We start from the raw sequence: 19,547 nt of genomic DNA on the forward strand, positions 1-19,547 counted from the left end.
TTATGCCCTCTGTAAAAATGTGGTTAACAATACCTAATTATAGAATTTTTTTTTTTTTTTTTTTTTGCTGTACGCGGTCCTCTCACTGTTGTGGCCTCTCCCGTTGCGGAGCACAGGCTCCAGATGTGCAGGCCCAGCGGCCACGGCTCACGGGCCCAGCTGCTCCGCGGCATGTGGGATCTTCCCGGACCGGGGCATGAACCCGTGTCCCCTGCATTGGCAGGCGGACTCTCAACCACTGCACCACCTGGGAAGCCCTGCAGAATTTTTTGTAGACTTAAATAATGACATGGAAGCATTTAGCATGATAATATGTTAACAAATATTTGTCCTCCCCCTTATCCTTTCTTAGAACTTTTCAAGTTGTCCTTATAAGGGAGAAGAAATAGTATTCTACTTTTATATTTAATAATTTAATTTAAATAATTTTAAAAACGTATTTAAAACAAAGTAAAATTTAAAAAGCCAAAAGAGCATTGGAACCAGAATAATTTAAAAAAACTAACTTCACTCTAGTAACAGGGTACAGTGTGTGGGAATCGAAGAGTTGTAAATTATTCCAATTATCCAGGAAATTAATATTAAACTGACTAGCACTGCTGAAGAAGAACAGAGTATAATGACATACACAAAAAAACTAAAGTAATACATTAGCAAATATCAGGCCAGATCCTGGGACAAGATATGTGAAAAGGAGAAAAAGAGAGCAATATTCTAGCTGAGGAGTTTTTTTTTTTAACTGCCACTAGGGCAGTGTAAAAAGAGCATTTCCCCAGACCTCTGAAGCTTCATCTGCTAAGTGATTAAGACTAGATGATTCTTAAAATTCCTTCACATTTTGTAGCATAAAGGTCACAAACGAGAGAGAGAAAAAATGTGTCATACATGGAAGTGGGTAAAAGGTCTTTGAACTAACAGTCACAGCTATTTATATCTGAGTAAATGTGAATGTCCTGTGAGCCTGGAGACTTGTGGCTGTTTACACTGGAATCTTTATGTAGAATTGTCCTCTGTGTCTGAGCTACACCTCTAAACTATGACCTCCTTGAAGGTAAGCGTTGCTAAACTATCCAAGCCAATTTGGGCACACACTATTATTGGGTTATCTTGGTAAATATTGGTAGCTTCCAATAAACAACAGTAGGGTGAGCTATAGATCTCTTCGAAAGACAGCTACAGAGAAACCTTCTCAGAATTGGCTTCTGATGGAAGGAGTTAAGTAGCCAGCAGGAACCCAACCTGCTCCATGTGCTCTGTGAAGTCCCCACCCAGTCCTTTTAAGTATCCCAGTAGTTCTTGCATGGAAGATTCCTCAGAGGCACAGACTTAACATACTAACTACAGAATTCAGCTAACCATCCAGTCCCAGTCAGGCAACCAGGAATGCCCTGAAATCAAGAGCTGGACAATGGGCCATTTCTGAACTGGGCTTAGTGGGTTTTTATAGCCTATAATGTAAGGGCAGAGACTTAGGCCAGTAATATTTCTAGCCAATTCGTAAATCTTTGAGACCATTAATTCCAGCAGTAAAAACCTCATTGTTACATTTATTATGAAAATTTCCAGATTTTAGGAGATAAAGATAACTAAATTACAGATTTTGATTACACACTAAGTAAACAGTTCTAGAATGAATATTCACAACTAGGGTAGCTGCCCATTTCGAGATGGTAGATTAAAAGTATTCAGTACTCCCTCATTGCATTTTATATGCGAGTATTTGAAGTTCATTACAGAAAACCTTCCTGTAGGGATCATGCTTTCTTCTTCTTTGTGACAGGATTCTAGGCACACAGTGGCCACATCATGAATATTCATTGAGTATATGTGTGTGTGTGTGTGTGTGTGTGTGTGTGTGTGTGTGTATGAGGATGCATGTCATCAACTTTAACCTTTACAGAATTATTACTTTAAGAGATATGGAGAAAATCATACATTTTTTTGTCTAATGTAGCATATACTGTAATGGCTTGATTTGCTTTTAGAATATCTTTATTTTTGTCTTAGTTTCTTTATTCTAATGAGTTGCAAATATAATAGCATACTCACCAAATATTGCTAATCTTACATGGCAAAAGAATGTCATAACTATCATAAACTTGAACTTGCTCATTTTGCAAGACCGTGCCCAACGTTCCTAGCATCTCCAGCTTTCCACAAACTAGAATATTCCCTGATGCTTTGTTTCTTATCCTAAAGACCAGTGTGCATGTTGTTATGTGGTTCCTAGGAAGACTGTAATGTCCTAAACAAAGACGAAGGATGAAAAGAGTCAAGGGAATTGCTATGAGAAAATAAGTAGGGATATCCCTGGAGAAGGAGTTGCTTCTGTGTTCTTTTAAATGTCACAGAGTAATTGTTTCTTTTTTTAAGGAAAGAACCAGGGGGAAGAGCAGCTTATTTTCAAGCTGGAGAGCTTGGCAAATATAGCCTGCAGGGTTTACTTTGGTTTAGGAATCCCACTGCCTCACTGGAGGGTCAATCACAGCCATTCTTGGATACTTGGAGGTGGGGCTGATTGATGTACAGCGGTGACCTGACCCAGCACTTAAGGCAAACACAACCAGAGTCATCAGTGTTAATTCCGTATCCTCCAACCAGCATTTTGAAAGTGCGTTGACATCGGTGGCCTTGCACTTTTTCATCGGACTTCTAACTGGTAATTACACCTATATAATCACTGTGAAGTTATCTAGCCTAACAGTGTAGGACTCAAGACCAGTGCCTGCAATACTAAAATCTCTTACTTTGCTCTGAGTTTTGCTTTGTTCTTGTCCAGTTTAAGCTATACGTGCATTTTTCTCTTCTCTTAAGGAATAGAATATATGAGATGGTATAGACATTCAGGCACCCTGTCCCAAGCTTTTAGATAAGAAATTGTGTCTAAAAGAAAATGGAAGGAGTTGGTCAGGTGTTGTAATTTTACTATGATCTTGTCAGTAATAACTACAATACTAAGTGATAAGATGACATTCAAAAATATTTGAAATTGTCCAAACCCTCCAACTTACCTATGCTTGTATATGTGCAACGATGGAATATCTTAATAGAGCACCATATTAAAAGGGCAAATTCATGTGCGGCTACCTTTTATTCTTAAGAAGATATATGCCCAGGAAGACTGTTAAATTATAGATGGCCACTTTTACCCGAAGAGGCACTTAGAATGAATATTATTATATATGTTTTGGAGTCTCTTATATTAAGATTGTAAGGCAGAGTGGTTGTCTTCCCAGTCGTGGAGAAAGAAGAATCTATCCTCCCCCATCTCTTATAGTCAACAGTAACCAGTAGAGGTCACAGGCAGTTTCTACTGGGGCATTCCTGGAATGGATCTAGTCAGCAAGTGGTCACTGTGACTTGCTAGAGAGGTGACTTTGCAATTTTATTTTACCCTCAGGTTAGGGAAACTTAGTCATCATCTTGTATACCTGACTTGGGCTACTGAATCTTTTTTTTTTTTTTTTTTTTTGCGGTACGCGGGCCTCTCACTGTTGTGGCCTCTCCCGTTGCGGAGCACAGGCTCCGGACGCGCAGGCCCAGCGGCCATGGCTCACGGGCCCAGCCGCTCCGCGGCATGTGGGATCTTCCCGAACCGGGGCACGAACCCGTGTCCCCTGCATCGGCAGGCGGACTCTGAACCACTGCGCCACCAGGGAAGCCCTGGAGGTAGCTTTTGAATCTTTCCTTCTGTACTCAGTATTGAGGCGCATCTCTGAAAGCAAAGTCAGCTGCTTGTGGCTTCCGGAACACTAGTTGCTTCTCACTACACAGGATGTACTAAGGATCTGAGGATAAGTTCTTGAAGAAACATTACTATCTTCCTTTCCTCTGGGAAATTCTTAAGCATGTAGAAATGTCCCATCGAGATTATGACTTAGTCAATCAAAATGGATGAATTTGGTTATATTTATTCATTATGTTTCATCTTTAAAAAATTGAAGCCAATCTCCTAAAGCATGTCTTAACACATGCACATTGGAATTTTTCAAAAAACAGATATTGTCTATTTTCAATTTTAATTTTATTCACCTAAGATTGGAGGAAGATTGCCTGAAAGGGTGACATCTTCAATGGTAGAATGTTTTATAGAAAGAAAAGGTTTTCCCTGTAATTAATTGGCACCAAAAGACTTAAAAAGGCAAATCACCACAGCATTTTTTCCCTAACCTAAATGACATGGCAAATAAGCCAGAGAAAGTTTAGTAAACAGTACAAACTTAGTTTAATCTTTGTTTTTTTTAGTTTCATAGCTTGAAGAATTTAAATATTTTCTACTACACAGGATGGTAAATAAATATGAGCTTAAAAGGATAAGTGGCAGAATAAGGTTCAGTTATAACTAAAATATTTTTTGGTAATATTTGGAAACCCGTGGTTATGTATTGAACTGCCATCAGGAGGTAGGTGTCTTTCAAAACAGAAATACCCATTAAGTGGATAATGTGAGTGTATCAATAAAAGGAGTGAAGGAATCGTCTCACACCGGTCAGAATGGCCATCATCAAAAAATCTAGAAACAGTAAGTGCTGGAGAGGGTGTGGAGAAAAGGGAACACTCTTGCACTGTTGGTGGGAATGTAAATTGATACAGCCACTATAGAGAACAGTATGGAGGTTCCTTAAAAAACTACAGATAGAACTACCATATGACCCAGCAATCCCACTACTGGGCATATACCCAGAGAAAACCATAATTCAAAGAGAGTCATGTACCAAAATGTTCATTGCAGCTCTATTTACAATAGCCAGGACATGGAAGCAACCTAAGTGTCCATCGACAGATGAATGGATTAAGAAGATGTGGCACATATATATAATGGAATATTACTCAGCCATAAAAAGAAACGAAATTGAGTTATTTGTAGTGAGGTGGATGGACCTAGAGTCTGTCATACAGAGTGAAGTAAGTCAGAAAGAGAAAGACAAATACCGTATGCTAGCACATATATATGGAATCTAAGAAAGAAAATTAAAAAGGTCATGAAGAACCTAAGGGTAAGATGGGAATAAAGACACAGACCTACCAGAGGATGGACTTGAGGGTATGGGGAGGGGGAAGGGTAAGCTGTGACAAAGCGAGAGAGTGGCATGGACATATATACACTACCAAATGTAAGGTAGATAGCTAGTGGGAAGCAGCCGCATAGCACAGGGAGATCAGCTCGGTGCTTTGTGATCGCCTGGAGGGGAGGGATAGGGAGGGTGGGAGGGAGACGCAAGAGGGAAGAGACATGGGAACTTATGTATATGTATAACTGATTCACTTTGTTGTAAAGCAGAAAGTAACACACCATTGTAAAGCAATTATACTCCAATAAAGATGTTTAAAAAAAAAAGAGTGAAGGAACAAATGAATTCATGGTTTCTGCTAATTTAGGAATAGCTGTGATTTTGTAAGTATAATTGCAGTAAGTTAATCTGGATGCAATTTCAAACTTACATACCTAAAACCACATTTAATTTTGAAAAACTATTAGAAAGATTAAAATGAGATGTCAAATAAAAATCAACTAGGACAGATAAATGCAAGGTAAACCAAGGAAGAAAAGAAGGAAAAATGAAAACTGGAATCTTGTGGAGGAGAGAAGTCTATACTGAAACTTACTATAAAAATAATATTTTGGGACAGACTTATTTAAAACATGGGAAATATTTAGTGGTTTTTAATTTTGAGTTGCATGAAATGGTATGGTTTCCATGTTTTTATGGGCTTATTTCACCTCCAGTTATTAATCACTGTAGTCCTCATTTCTTCAACCTACTGTGATTATCCAGTTTTCCCTGAGGAGTTGTAGAAAATGAAAGGAAAAACAGGCCTGCAGCAGTCTTGGATCATGTCCAGAAAATGTTTTTAGTCCTTGGACTACATGGAGGATGGTGCCCCAAGCCTTGTACGCACAGATTGGGAAAACAATGAGATCTCAGCGTATTCACTCTCAACAGGAAAGCCCTGTGTCCTTAACAAAAGGTGTACTACAGAGTACACTGAAACGCACTTGGATAACATAAACATCTCGATTCACATTTGTACCTTTACCCATGAACAGGAAGCAATGTGGAGCAAGACAGTTTGCTTGCTAAATACCACAACTGAGGGCCCTGGGCCCTGAAAGCCAGGAAAACACTTGTGTTAGCAATCTCTGAGGATAAATGTACTAATGAGCCAGTGCAAAACTAGGAGGACCAGTAGAGTCATTTAGGGTGACATTCCCTAGCAATTCAGATTCCATAACCTGCTACTGTTTACTTAAGTCACAACCTCCGGAGAAAAGAGAAGAGCAGCTTTCCGGAATCTGAAAGGGGATGGTGAGAATGAACATGATTTGAGTCCTTGGTCGCTTGTTGGAGAACGATGAGGATGACAGACACTTGCATAAAGACACGGCTGATGTTATTTAAACCTACTTCAGAATAGAAGATTTCTTTCTACTTAACCATAAGGTAAATTCCTTTATCAAGTCCATTGTCAGTGCCCCCTAATGTGAAACAAACTTTAATGATGCTACTAAAAACGTTAGGGCTAAAATGAAGTTTAATAGGTAAATTGAACTTCTCTATTATTCAAAGTTTAAGTGTGCAGAAACTAAAGGGAAGGTTTTACTGTACCCCTGACTAGTTGTCATTTCTTTCATTCAAGCAGATAACCAACTGTCACAGAGAAACATGCAGAACAGTTGCAGGGTTCTGATATTTTAGAATTCTGAATTTTTATGATATCTACCTTATGCATGATAGTATAGTAGTCTGTCACTTTTATTCTGTTTGGATTTTAATGTTTATGATTTATAGAATATAGTCATGAAGATAAAATATATAGAAAGAAATTTAAATGATGTATAACATTTCCAGGAAAATATTTGCTTCTAGAAGTTTTATTTGATATATTAGATAGATATATAGCCACACACCCATACACTCTATATGTGGGTATGTATGTGTGTTACACAGGTTTTTGTTTTGTTTTTACAGACTATTACACGAGACTTTGTTCAAACTGAAAAATACATTTAGAGCAGGATGTTCCCACTTTGAATCCTTATGGATTCTTGGAAATCTTAAGAATTTATTTCAAGTTCTTCTAAGGAGTTCATTTCAGAAGCAGAACTCTAAACCAAACACTTTGGTTTCTTGGAAGACAGAAAACTCTGGCTTATCCACAAGCAAATGCTTCCCTTAAGCCCACTGAGAACCAACCTGGAAAATGATGATTTGATTTCACTATAGGGTTTGATAGGCTGTTTAATATTTCTTTAAAGCTTCTAGCAGAAGCTGCTGTGCCACTCAAATGCAAGGTTTGTGCCAAATGTTTCTTCAAAGTGTCAGGGCAGAAGGATCAAACTTTTCCATTTTCAAGCAAACAAACAGAAAAAGAAAGGCATCAGAAATATCTTATTTCCTGTGTGGCGATTTCTAAGATAAATTACTGTTACGTGACATACTTCTTAGAAAGTATTTTATTTCTAAGCTTTAAAAAAGAATTTAATTAGGTATGCTTCCATGTCCCTGGAAAAGTGTCTGTGTGTGTGTGTGTGTGTGTGCGTGCGTGCGTGCGTGCGTGTGCCTGTGCATGCATGTATGTGAGTTTAACTCTTTCAGGAATTTGACACCCAAGTGCTGTGTATCTCCGAACTTAACAGATTGTCAGATGGCATAGATGTCAATATAATTGTTTAAAAGACAGACTAGAGAGTATGGTTAGTATGTCTGTTTATTTACTACATGGAACAAAATCACTTTAAGTCTCATTATCCCTCTGATTTCTTTTCTGGTTTTATACATTCATCACAATGAAAGCTTCTTAGCCTTTTATAGCATATCACCTTGATCAAGCCATCAGCTAATGTGAATGTGTAAATTGATTTCTGTAACCCTTAAAATTATTTTATTGATTTCCTTTTTAAGACCCCACTTCAGGGACTATTTATAGTGTAGATGACATTTCTCAACACAAAACTCTGTTGTACCCTCAATTCAATGAATTTTATATTTCTGCCATGTGAAATTATAAATTAATTGCTCACATAATTTTTTTCAACCTTTTTCTGGTATTTGGTTAGCTAAATGCTTATTTTTGTAATTGATTATTGATTTTTTCTTATTATTTCATAACAACATGCTTTGAGGTCTAGTTATTCTTTTACCTGAAGATTTCTGTTTTTTCCCCCTAATAATTTCCTTTCTAATGTATGAAGACAAATTGTCCTGACAACTATGCTGATCTTAACACTTCCTTAAGGTTCATAGTATTGCTTAAATGTTGACTTTTCCCCACTCTCCTTAGAGAGTTAAGTCTGTTTTGCAAACAGTTCAAGTAAAGATAGGTGCCGCCAACATACTTAGAAGGCCTGTGAAATTTACATATTGATCTGGCCCAGCCCACATGAGACTATCCGCATATACAGAGGTGCTCTCTTTAATCTGTCTTTTACACACAGCTCCTACCATGACTTCTATGAGACATATGGGGAAGTTTACTTTATATCACTAATGCAGTAAGTTTACTTTCATTGTGTGCTCTATTCATTAGACGACATAGCTTAAGTCTAAACTTTAATGACCCTGATATTCTGCATTTTACCTTTAATGATGTCCTTTCAATTTTTCCTTTAAACGTGATATTAAAAACTTCCATTTTAATCTCTCAAGCTTTCGCTGGCATTACCGTGTACTGCTGTGTCTTGTGAATTTAATATTCTCTTTTAAAGTTATGTACGTATATATTTATTTTTATTCCTGCATGTGAAGGCCCTCCTCACCACATGAAGCAGGTAGAACCTGCCATTGGTTTAATACTTCCATAAATGTAAGGCAGCAATTGAAAAACTAGGTATTTGTTTATATAACACACACAGTCAGGTGCCGTATGCATGTGCATAAATATGTGTGTGTGTATAGATCTTCATGATGAGTTAGCCCAAGGATTAAAGTGATAAGACGAATTTTGCCTTATGGTTTTACACTGGTGACTAATGTTTTGAGATACTTTACAGTGTTATGTGTTATAGGTCTTCAGAATGAATTTTGTTTTAGCTAATCTCAAAATAATTGTTAACTGCCACTTACAGAATATGTTCACTGTTCATTCCTTGGTTATTGTACTTAGATATCATTTTCTAAGAGGAGGTTATTTATAATTGTTATTCAGTTTGAACAAATGTGTTGAAAAGAATACGTAAATGAGGTATTGATCAAGAACTTATTTATATATATTTTTTTAATTTCAGAAAAGAGTATAGGCCCTTCAGTCAATCTTTCAGGGTTTTAATCCTTGTTTTGGCACATGCTAGCTGTGTGACCTCAACTAGTTATCTAAAGAAAATAGTAAGGTGGTGTGGTGGGTCAGTGAGATAACTTATGTGAAACACTTATTTCAACAACTGGCAGACAGTAAGCCCCCAATACATGTTAACTCTGTTACCTTATCATCATCATAATTTATAGGTCTTTGATTGCCCATACAATCTAGAATTGCAAAGCATATGATACCAAAATTCTTTTCATTTGCTAGACTGTAAAAAAAAATGAATCACTTAAAAATTTTAATCTACTATATAGAATCTGCATACATCTTTACGTTTTAAATTTAAATCTAACATATGATTTGCTCTTCAGCTTGAGGCTGTAGGTAGGCTCTGTAGTTATTCTCTTTGACAAGAAAGGAAATCAGGAATATGAGGACTGTGTGCTGCCCAGTTCACAAAACCTATTATTATTAAAAGAGCTGTAGTCAGGACTTGGGCTGTGTGATTCCTCTTCTAGAACTCGTATTATGCCTACATTGTCTGCTTCTCACATATGTTGCAATGTTTATAATTACTCAACATACTTTACTCTTCCTCTTTTATTTCACAAGTGTTAAATTCCATGAATCAGCTCATCTAGAAGTACTGTTCTAAAGGATTTTTTGAAACCATACAAATGCTAGAAGAAAGTTTATTATTTTTTATATTCTTCGAGAAAGACTTTCAAAGCATGACACAATACCTAAAAGGAATTGCTGTGAAAGTTAATGGCATAAAAATTGAAATTGTCAGTAATTTAAAAATGCAATAAAAATAAAGTTTAAAATAGTCAAAAAAAGTTTTAAAAACTGTCAAATGTCAGAAGACTGGCTATTGCCTTACTAGCTAATAAGGAAGGACAAACAAACCCACAGGGGAATAAAAAAGATGAACAAAGGTATTATCACAAATATTTAAAAATATAAATGCCAATACGCTTAAGAAAATAGGTGAACCTTCACTCAATTAAATATTTACCGATAAAATAAGTACTTGTTAAAAACAAAGTTTAGTGTAAACCAGTGTGAGACAGGCATTTTCACACATTGCTGTGTACATGTATGAACAGAAATTTGGTAAAACTCCCCCTGCCAAAAAAAGTACATACTTTTAAATTTCACTTTCTGCTATTTACTAGTGTCCTAGCACAGTAAACAAAACTATATGGGAACTTCCCTGGTGGTCCAGTGGTTAAGACTTCACCTTCCAATGCAGGGGGTGTGGGTTTGATCCCTGGTCAGGGAGATAAGATCCCACATGCCTCGCGGCCAGAAAACCACAACATAAAACAGAAGCAATATTGTAACAAATTCAATAAAGACTTCATTCTCCATTTTCTGATTAAGAAAATAAGAGTAAGTAGTTATTTAACTCCTAATCCCCAGTCAGTATAGCTAGCAATGGTAACATCAGAAGTCATGGATGTCTGTCTGATTCCAAATTCTAAGTGGTCTTCCAGAAAAAAAAAGACTTCCCAAAGCACTGTGCCTAAGCTGACTTAAGCATATTGACAGTTTTATCTTTCATTCTACTAAATTTTGTCTAGTGCTGTAGTGGATTTACAGAAGGCAAGGTATATAGCCTCATATAAAAATATCACTTCAAAATATTGCACATACATTATATTTTTAAAATGAAAACCCCAACACGCATTACTCAGAAATGGGTGCGGCAGTTTTCTGCCTTGTTCAAGATGAATATTTTGCTCAAAATGTAGATATATGGTTGCAGATTTTACTTAGCTCTAGATTTCCTGGGTGTTGTGTGCTAAGCTACTCAGAACGGTTGCCTATGGGATTGAACACTTAGCAGCTGCCTCTGGGAATGTAAATTTGATTCTTTGGGCTGCTCATGGGAGGGTGTGACATTTTCCTCTCCAGAGAGAGAGGATTTGGATGGCATTAGGCTACTGAGTAAATAGTGATCCAAGTAAGTTCAGTGTCAGCTTAGGCATCTATTTTACACGTATTTTTTCTGAATCATCTTTCTCTAACAGTGTTCAAATTTTCATTATAATTTAACTATCCTTGACTTCCCTGGTGGTCCAGTGGTTAAGAATCAGCCTTCCAATGCAGGTGACGTGGGTTCAGTCCCTGGTCAGGGAACTAAGATCCCACATGCTGCAGGGCAACTAAGCCCGCGTGCCACAACTACTGAGCCCATGCGCCACAACGAAGAGCCCACACACTGCAATGAAAGATCCCGCATGCTGCAACCAAGACCTGACACAACCAAAATTTAAAAAAATAATAATTTAACTAGCCTTTCAATATATTTAAGATATGCTGTTTAAAATGGCATCTGAACTCCTATGTTGGTGGACTCTTTCTGAATTGTCACACTGGAGGGTGTGTGTATGTGTGTGTATCTGTGAGAAGGCTGAGAAGGCAAGGTATCAAAGTAGCTTACATACAATAAAATAGATACTCTTAATCAAAATAATTATTAAATTAGCTTTTATACTACCTTTTTATTAATACCACAAAGTTAAAAGGTCACAATTATAAGGGAATCATCTTTTTAAATTATCTGAAATCTCTGTAAGTTATTCTTTTTAAATGAAAAGCACCAATCACAATGAGATTACACAAGGCCATTTCTACTTTATTATAATTAAATGATCAGATATTTTTTTAAAATTCTAATATACCTGAAGACTTTTATAACTTATTATTAATTTTTAAATAAATGTGTCTGTAAAAATATCCTGGAGAAAGAAAGCAATGCTAGAGGAAAAAAAGTGCTTTGGATTCCTTTCCAGTTGTATTGCACAGCTAGCAAATGAGAGGATCCAACACATGCCCAGAAGTGACAGCACAAGCAATCCAATGAGGACTGGTTTAAATACAATCTGATGAACTAAATGTATTTCTGCCTATTACTGTTAGGTTGTTGTCTTTCAAGGCTGACTTAGAGGCATTTATTTAGCTGATCTGTCTGATAGATGACAGTTTAACCTTCTGAAGATTTTGATTTTTGCCTGTATGTTTCTGAGAATTTCTTTGTAAAAATGTATTTTTAATATTGAGGGTCTTTTTTATCCTCCCAAAGTGCAAGATTTGGTTAGATTTTAAAATAATTACTTTCTTTTAAAGTAACTTTAGTATATGCTTTTTTATATTAAAAGGTCATCCTAAATAGTAGAATTATTTAAATGTTATGTAACAGTTGTCTTTTTATCTGAAGAGATCTAAGAGAAATTTAATTCTGGGTGTTTTCGTAGAAGGATTTTGCTGTGCTCGTGAAACTTCTATAAAACTAAGAGAAAATAATAAATAGTGAAGAACTTCCAGTTAGAACAATAGGCTATTTCCTTTTTTAAACGTCTGTTTGTTATCCTTGTTGATTGACAGAGTCTCCAGTCGTTTTCGCAATTATTAGGCTCAACACACTTTAGATTTATGAAAAGTACATTTTGTTTAAACTTTATGAAATGAGGTTTTCAAGCAGGAAAGTTAGACTCTGATAATTCTGCCCAATCTACACTTTCCACCCCTGGGCCCAGTTTATCATCTGGAATAATGATTCTGTAGTAAAAGAGTATATTAGAGGCCACTCAACAAGTTAGTTCCTTTTGTCTCTCTGGCCTCTAACTTACTTGGATGGGAAAATGGCCAAAAGAAAAAAAAAAAGTACTGCAGAGGATCTCAGATATGGGTAATGGGTCCTTACCAGAACATAAAAATAGACCTGTAGGAGCCATATCAGTGGTGGGATGTGTGTGTGGGTTTTTGTTTGTTTGTTTGTTGTTTTAATTACTCTTGCAACAGAACACTCACTGGGATCTGACGTCTGTCTGTCTGTCTCTCTTTTTTTTTTTCTTAAAGCATATTTAAACTCACTTTTTATAATGGGGATTTCAGTGTAGGGTTTTCTGCAGAATACCATTTGGTCCTACTAAGAATTGACTGTTCAAATGTTGGAGCATTTGATTGAAAAATCCTTCTTAGCCTTTTTAAAGGTAAGTCATAATGATTTTTTTTTAAATAAAAAGATTTCTATCTCCCAAATGATAGGAGATGACACTACTATATAAACACCCATTAGAAGTTATAGAACAGCAACAGCAAGCAGGAACTGTTTTCTTGAAGTCATTAGGCTTTTTTTAAAACATAGGTTTGTGTTGTTTTCCAAGTTATCAATCTTCTTACCTTTTATGTTTAAAAAAATATTGAAACCTTGTCCACCAGCCTATGACATTTTGTTTCTTGATGTTTAAAATCTTATGTTTATTTGTAAATATTTATTTGTTAATATTTAAAATGATGTACTATCCAATTTGATTATTGCAGAACTTTCATCATCTACTTAGGCTATTTATACATGATTTTTAATTTAAATTATGAATGAAAATCAACATAAATAAAAACCAGTATAGTAGGATTAGTTCTTATAAATGACTTGCCACTCTATGCCAACATGCTTTCTAATATGCAATTGTTAACTACCTATTATTTTAGAGAGTCATTATTTTGTTTAATCTTCTATCTTAATTTCACAACTTTTAGTGAACCTGACTTTGTCTACATGGTTAAATGCAGTGCATGTTTGGATATATTCTTATTAAGCATTTTTTTTAAATGAACAAAGATATTGTAATTGCTACTGGGGATGGTTAATTGTATTAATTCCAAATAATGATTCTGATTTATATAAATGTTTATAAATTATATAAAATTTGGTAACAGAATAAAAAAACAAAATTAAAGTTTTTGGATATTTAGGAAGCTTATTACAAATATCAGCAAATTATTTTCTTGAATGATGATACAAAGTTTAAAGGACAAATCATTCTAGAGAAATTAAAAGTTTTAATTTATAGTAATTTATAGTAAGTGAATTTATACATAACTCTAAATGGCATAAATTCTCTAGAGTAAATTTCTAACAGTTTCTAGAATTGTAACATATTGAAAGATGTTTTTGAAATCTTTTCATGTACTTTTCAGTCCTTGACTGTGTAGTTTTAAATTAGGAAAAGAAACAGTGCTTTTAGTATTCGTTCAAAAAATAACCAAAATAATAATTTTTAAAAATTTTGTTATGTAGAGAGTCCAGTGGTGGACTGGATTTTATGAGAGGAAAAATACATAGAAATTTTTTCATTTACCAAAATCATTATGAGACCGGAACAATAAATCCAATACAAACTCATCAGAAGTTAAGCTGGGAGGAATAACATAATTACAACTGGAGAGGTATTGGACAGAGTGTACTAAAAATTTTGGAATTTATTTTGGGAGTTATAGTTGCTACACTTAATTTTTAAGAAAATGTTAGCAAAAAATACTTGTGGATTTTTTTTTTCTTCCTGAAGGAATGGATTCTGTAACTATTTTCTGATTTAATCCAAACGTGTTTTAATTCACTGGCCCAAGTCATGGCTGAAAGTTTCAAGGAGCATTAGTCTAACCTAGAAGCTGCCTTTTCATTTGCATAATATTCTAAATCCTGGTATACATAAGAATAAACGATTTCATCAGATTTTACTGTAACCTAAGAGTTTTGGAAATAATCATTCTTCTTTGTGTAACTTATACACATTTATTAGATTTTTAAAAAATAATACTTGGCCAATTTGCAATAACATTTTACTATTAGGTTATTGTTCAAAATAATATTCCATAATATTTCAAATAACATAACGTGCTATGATAGGAATTTTTATTCATTACCTCATTGAATTTTATTTGACATTTTAAACCATATATGATGTATTTATACACATTTTAGAGAAAACTGAGCCACAGAAAACTATAATGTTAGACTGTGAATTGAACCTAATTATTTGAATTCAAAGCTCAGAATAATTGCAAATCTTATAGTATTCTACTGTTTACAGTAAGAGTTGGGCTGGGAAAAAAGAGGTAATAGCATTTCTATCTAGGACTCAACAATCAAGAATGGCTCTAGGGCTTCCTTGGTGGCGCAGTGGTTGAGAGTCCGCCTGCCAATGCAGGAGACGCGGGTTCGTGCCCCGGTTCGGGAAGATCCCACATGCCGCAGAGCGGCTGGGCCCGTGAGCCATGGCCGCTGAGCCTGCGCGTCCGGAGCCTGTGCTCCACAACGGGAGAGGCCACAACAGTGAGAGGCCCGCATACCGCAAAAACAAACAAACAAACAAAAGAATGGCTCTAGATAATCCTGTTTAAACGGACATGACTCTAAGAGAATCATTTCAAACCTATAGTAATCTCTATATTTAAGTACTCCAAAAACTACCCCAAAAAGGTTGGTTTGCTTCTAGAAGAACATTTAGTGTAATAATGAAGTCAATGTAATTATTGTTTTAATTTTCTAAGACTACCACCAAAACAAGTATTAACTTGTTATATTTGAAAGGCATAATTTAGTAAAGTATATTATTGTTTTGTATAATAGATGTCTATAAACTTTTTTCTGTTATATATGTTTAGCTCCATATATTCTGATAGGATGGAAATGCCCATATAAATTAAAAGGATTATGGTAACTTGAATAAGAGAAGGTGTCGGAGATCTCCTAATCTAGTTATTTAAATATTTTCCACATAGCCGTTGGGTTCTGTGGGGATGACTCAGAGCCCAAATGAGATGTGACCGGAAAGGGGAAAGGGCCACAGTTCTTGCCAACTTTGACCACAATAGCTATTCTTTTAACTATCTTTATATGTTGGGATTGTGTGTAAAATAAGTGCTAGTCTAATTCCCTTCTGTTTCCACATAATGAAACACAACCAGATTTAAATGATTGACTTAACTAGTTTGATGTGAATCTGCATCTTCCTCATGGCTAGGGAATCATGGCTTTTTAAACACACCTAGATATCATATAAAGTAAGAGTGTGAACAGGAACTTAATTTGGAAAGCTAATATTCATCATTCATATTCAACCTGTTGTTGAATTAATCACCCCCAGAACTCTAAAACTGCGTTTTGTGGGCAGATACTGTATTTATTAGGTGAGGAAGACTGTGTATCAAAAGAATCACAGTGTGTGTCTAGTGGAAAACAGAGGTGTGTGATCTGGTTTCCTATTCCAAGGAAAAGTGGAAGGAAGGCTTATGGAGAGAATAGGAAATTTCTAACTCACTCATGAGTTAGAAAATGTCATCCAGGTCCTGGCACTCATTTATGGTACAAGTACATACTCTTATAATCTGAAAAAGTTTCGTAGTTCACGTCCCAGGAAACTGTACCTCTGGGCCATGCCTCTTCTGAGTGGAGTTTCCCAGGAAACACAGCTCTATCTGCACATGGGAATAATTACAGATTCTCTGGGAACTTTATTTTTCTGACCTACTAATGGAGACGCTTCTTATAGCTCAGTCTCAGTTCCTATCACCACGTTTCCAACATAGTAGAATGCCATAAATCTCATAAGTTCATCTGGAAACATTTCGTAGATATGACAGCAAAAAAAGAAACAGCCACGTGTACATATACTCATGAATTCTACAAAAGGAATAGGACTTAATGTCTGTGAACTGATAGGATACAGCTGATCTCCATATAGACTGAAGAAAGTTATGGGATTAGTGATATCTTAAAACATTTCTTTTTATTTTCTCTTCCTTCTTCTTATTGGTCTCAAAAATATGTTTTCTTCCCTGTACCTTTGATTATTTTTGGTTTTCCAAATTTAAGTACTTTAAGCAAGCAATAAGTTATTACAGATATCAATATCTTAGTTTTTGTTTATGTTTAGGTAAAATGTGCTTTCTTTTTTTCTTTTTCTACATCTTTATTGGAGTATAATTGCTTTACAATGGTGTGTTAGTTTCCACTTTACAACAAGGTGAATCAGTTATACATATACATGTGTTCCCATATCTCTTCCCTCTTGTGTCTCCCTCCCTCCCACCCTCCGTATCCCACCCCTCGAGGTGGTCACAAAGCACCGAGCTGATCTCCCTGTGCTATGCAGCTGCTTCCCACCAGCTATCTATTCTACGTTTGGTAGTGTGTATATGTGCATACCACTCTCTCACTTTGTCACAGCTTACCCTTCCCCCTTGCCATATCCTCAAGTCCATTCTCTAGTAGGTCTGTATCTTTATTCCTGTCTAACCCATAGGTTCTTCATGACATTGTTATTTTTTCTTAGATTCCATATATATGTGTTAGCATACGGTATTTGTCTTTCTCTTTCTGACTGACTTCACTCTGTATGACAGACTCTAGGTCCATCCACCTCAATTTCGTTTCTTTTTATGGTTGAGTAATATTCCATTGTATATATATGCCACATCTTCTTTATCCATTCATCTAATGATGGACATGTAGGTTGCTTCCATCTCCAGGCTATTGTAAATAGAGCTGCAATGAACATTTTGGTACATGACTCTGTTTGAATTATGGTTTTCTCAGGGTATATGCCCAGGAGTGGGTTTGCTGGGTCGTATGGTAGTTCTATTTGCAGGTTTTTAAGGAACCTCCATTCTGTTCTCCACAGTGGCTGTATCAATTCACATTCCCACCAGCAGTGCAAGAGGGTTCCCTTTTCTCCACACCCTCTCCATCATTTATTGTTTCTAGGTTTTTTGATGATGGCCATTCTGACCAGTGTGAGATGCTATCTCATTGTAGTTTTGATTTGCATTTCTCTAATGATTAATGATGTTGAGCATTCTTTCATGTGTTTGTTGACAATCTGTATATCTTCTTTGGAGAAATGTCTATGTAGGTCTTCTGCCCATTTTTGGATTGGGTTGTTTGTTGTTTTGTTATTGAGCTGCATGAGCTGCTTGTAAATTTGGAGATTAATCCTTTGTCAGTTGCTTCATTTGCAAATATTTTCTCCCATTCTGAGGGTTGTCTTTTGGTCTTGTTTATGGTTTCCTTTGCTGTGCAAAAGCTTTGAAGTTTCATTAGGTCCCATTTATTTTTGTTTTTATTTCCATTTCTCTAGGAGATGGGTCAAAAAGGATCTTGCTGTGATTTATGTCACAGAGTGTTCTGCCTATGTTTTCCTCTAAGAGTTTGATAGTTTCTGGCCTTACATTTAGATCTTTAATCCATTTTGAGCTTATTTTTGTGTATGGTGTTAGGGAGTGTTCTAATCTCATACTTTTACATGTAGCTGTCCAGTTTTCCTAGCACCACTTATTGGAGAGGCTGTCCTTTCTCCACTGTACATTCCTGCCTCCTTTATCAAAGATAAGGTGACCATATGTGTGTGGGTTTATCATTGGGCTTTCTATCCTTCTCCATTGATCTACATTTCTGTTTTTGTGCCCGTACCATACTATCTTGATTGCAGTAGCTTTGCAGTATAGTCTGAAGTCAGGGAGCCTGATACCTCCAGCTCCGTTTTTCGTTCTCAAGATTGCTTTGGCTATTCGGGGTCTTTTGTGTTTCCATACAAATTGTGAAATTTTTTGTTCTAGTTCTGTGAAAAATGCCAGTGGTAGGTTGATAGGGATTGCATTGAATCTGTACATTGCTTTGGGTAGTAGAGTCATTTTCACAATGTTAATTCTTCCTATATAAGAACATGGTATATCTCTCCATCTATTTGTATCATCTTTAATTTCTTTCATCAGTGTCTTATAATTTTCTGCATATAGGTCTTTGGTCTCCTTAGGTAGCTTTATTCCTAGATATTTTATTCTTTTTGTTGCAATGGTAAATGGGAGTGTTTTCTTGGTTTCACTTTCAGATTTTTCATCATTAGTGTATAGGAATGCCAGAGATTTCTGTGCATTAATTTTGTATCCTGCAACTTTACCAAATTCATTGATTAGCTCTAGTAGTTTTCTGGTAGCATCTTTAGGATTCTCTATGTATAGTATCATGTCATCTGCAAAGAGTGACAGCTTTACTTCTTCTTTTCTGATTTGGATTCCTTTTTTTTCCTTTTCTTCTCTGATTGCTGTGGCTAAAACTTCCAAAACTATGTTGAATAAGAGTGGTGAGAGTGGGCAACCTTGTTTTGTTCCTGATGTTAGTGGAAATTCTTTCAGTTTTTCACCATTGAGGATGATGTTGGCTGTAGGTTTGTCATATATGGCCTTTATTATGTTGAGGAAAGTTCCCTCTATGCCTACTTTCTGCAGGGTTTTTATCATAAATGGGTGTTGAATTTTGTCGAAAGCTTTCTCTGCATCTGTTGAGATGATCATATGGTTTTTCTCCTTCAGTTTGTTAATATGGTGTATCACGTTGTTCAGTTTGCGTATATTGAAGAATCCTTGCATTCCTGGAATAAACCCAACTTGATCATGGTGTATGATCCTTTTAATGTGCTGTTGGATTCTGTTTGCTAGTATTTTGTTGAGGATTT

The 19,547-nt window shown here is 35.9% G+C and overlaps 1 protein-coding gene across 5 annotated transcripts in view; it reads left to right on the forward strand.

The window, feature by feature from the left end:
- CD36 (CD36 molecule (CD36 blood group)) overlaps nucleotides 1–19,547 on the forward strand; it is an 83,299-nt gene that overhangs the window by 23,346 nt on the left and 40,406 nt on the right. Inside the window, exon 1 of one of the 5 annotated variants that reach the window (XM_019940512.3) lies at nucleotides 6,125–6,443. The exons of 1 other annotated variant lie outside the window; for it this stretch is intronic. The gene's annotated coding sequence lies outside the window, so the exon portion shown is untranslated. Of the gene's footprint in view, nucleotides 1–6,124; nucleotides 6,444–8,375; nucleotides 8,495–12,972; nucleotides 13,245–19,547 lie in introns of those variants that run through there. 3 more of the 5 variants (XM_019940514.3, XR_012333900.1, XM_019940513.3) reach the window with 3 other exon arrangements.

Source organism: Tursiops truncatus, chromosome 9 (genome assembly GCF_011762595.2).
Source record: "Tursiops truncatus isolate mTurTru1 chromosome 9, mTurTru1.mat.Y, whole genome shotgun sequence".
In the NCBI taxonomy this organism is placed as follows: Eukaryota; Metazoa; Chordata; class Mammalia; order Artiodactyla; family Delphinidae; genus Tursiops; species Tursiops truncatus.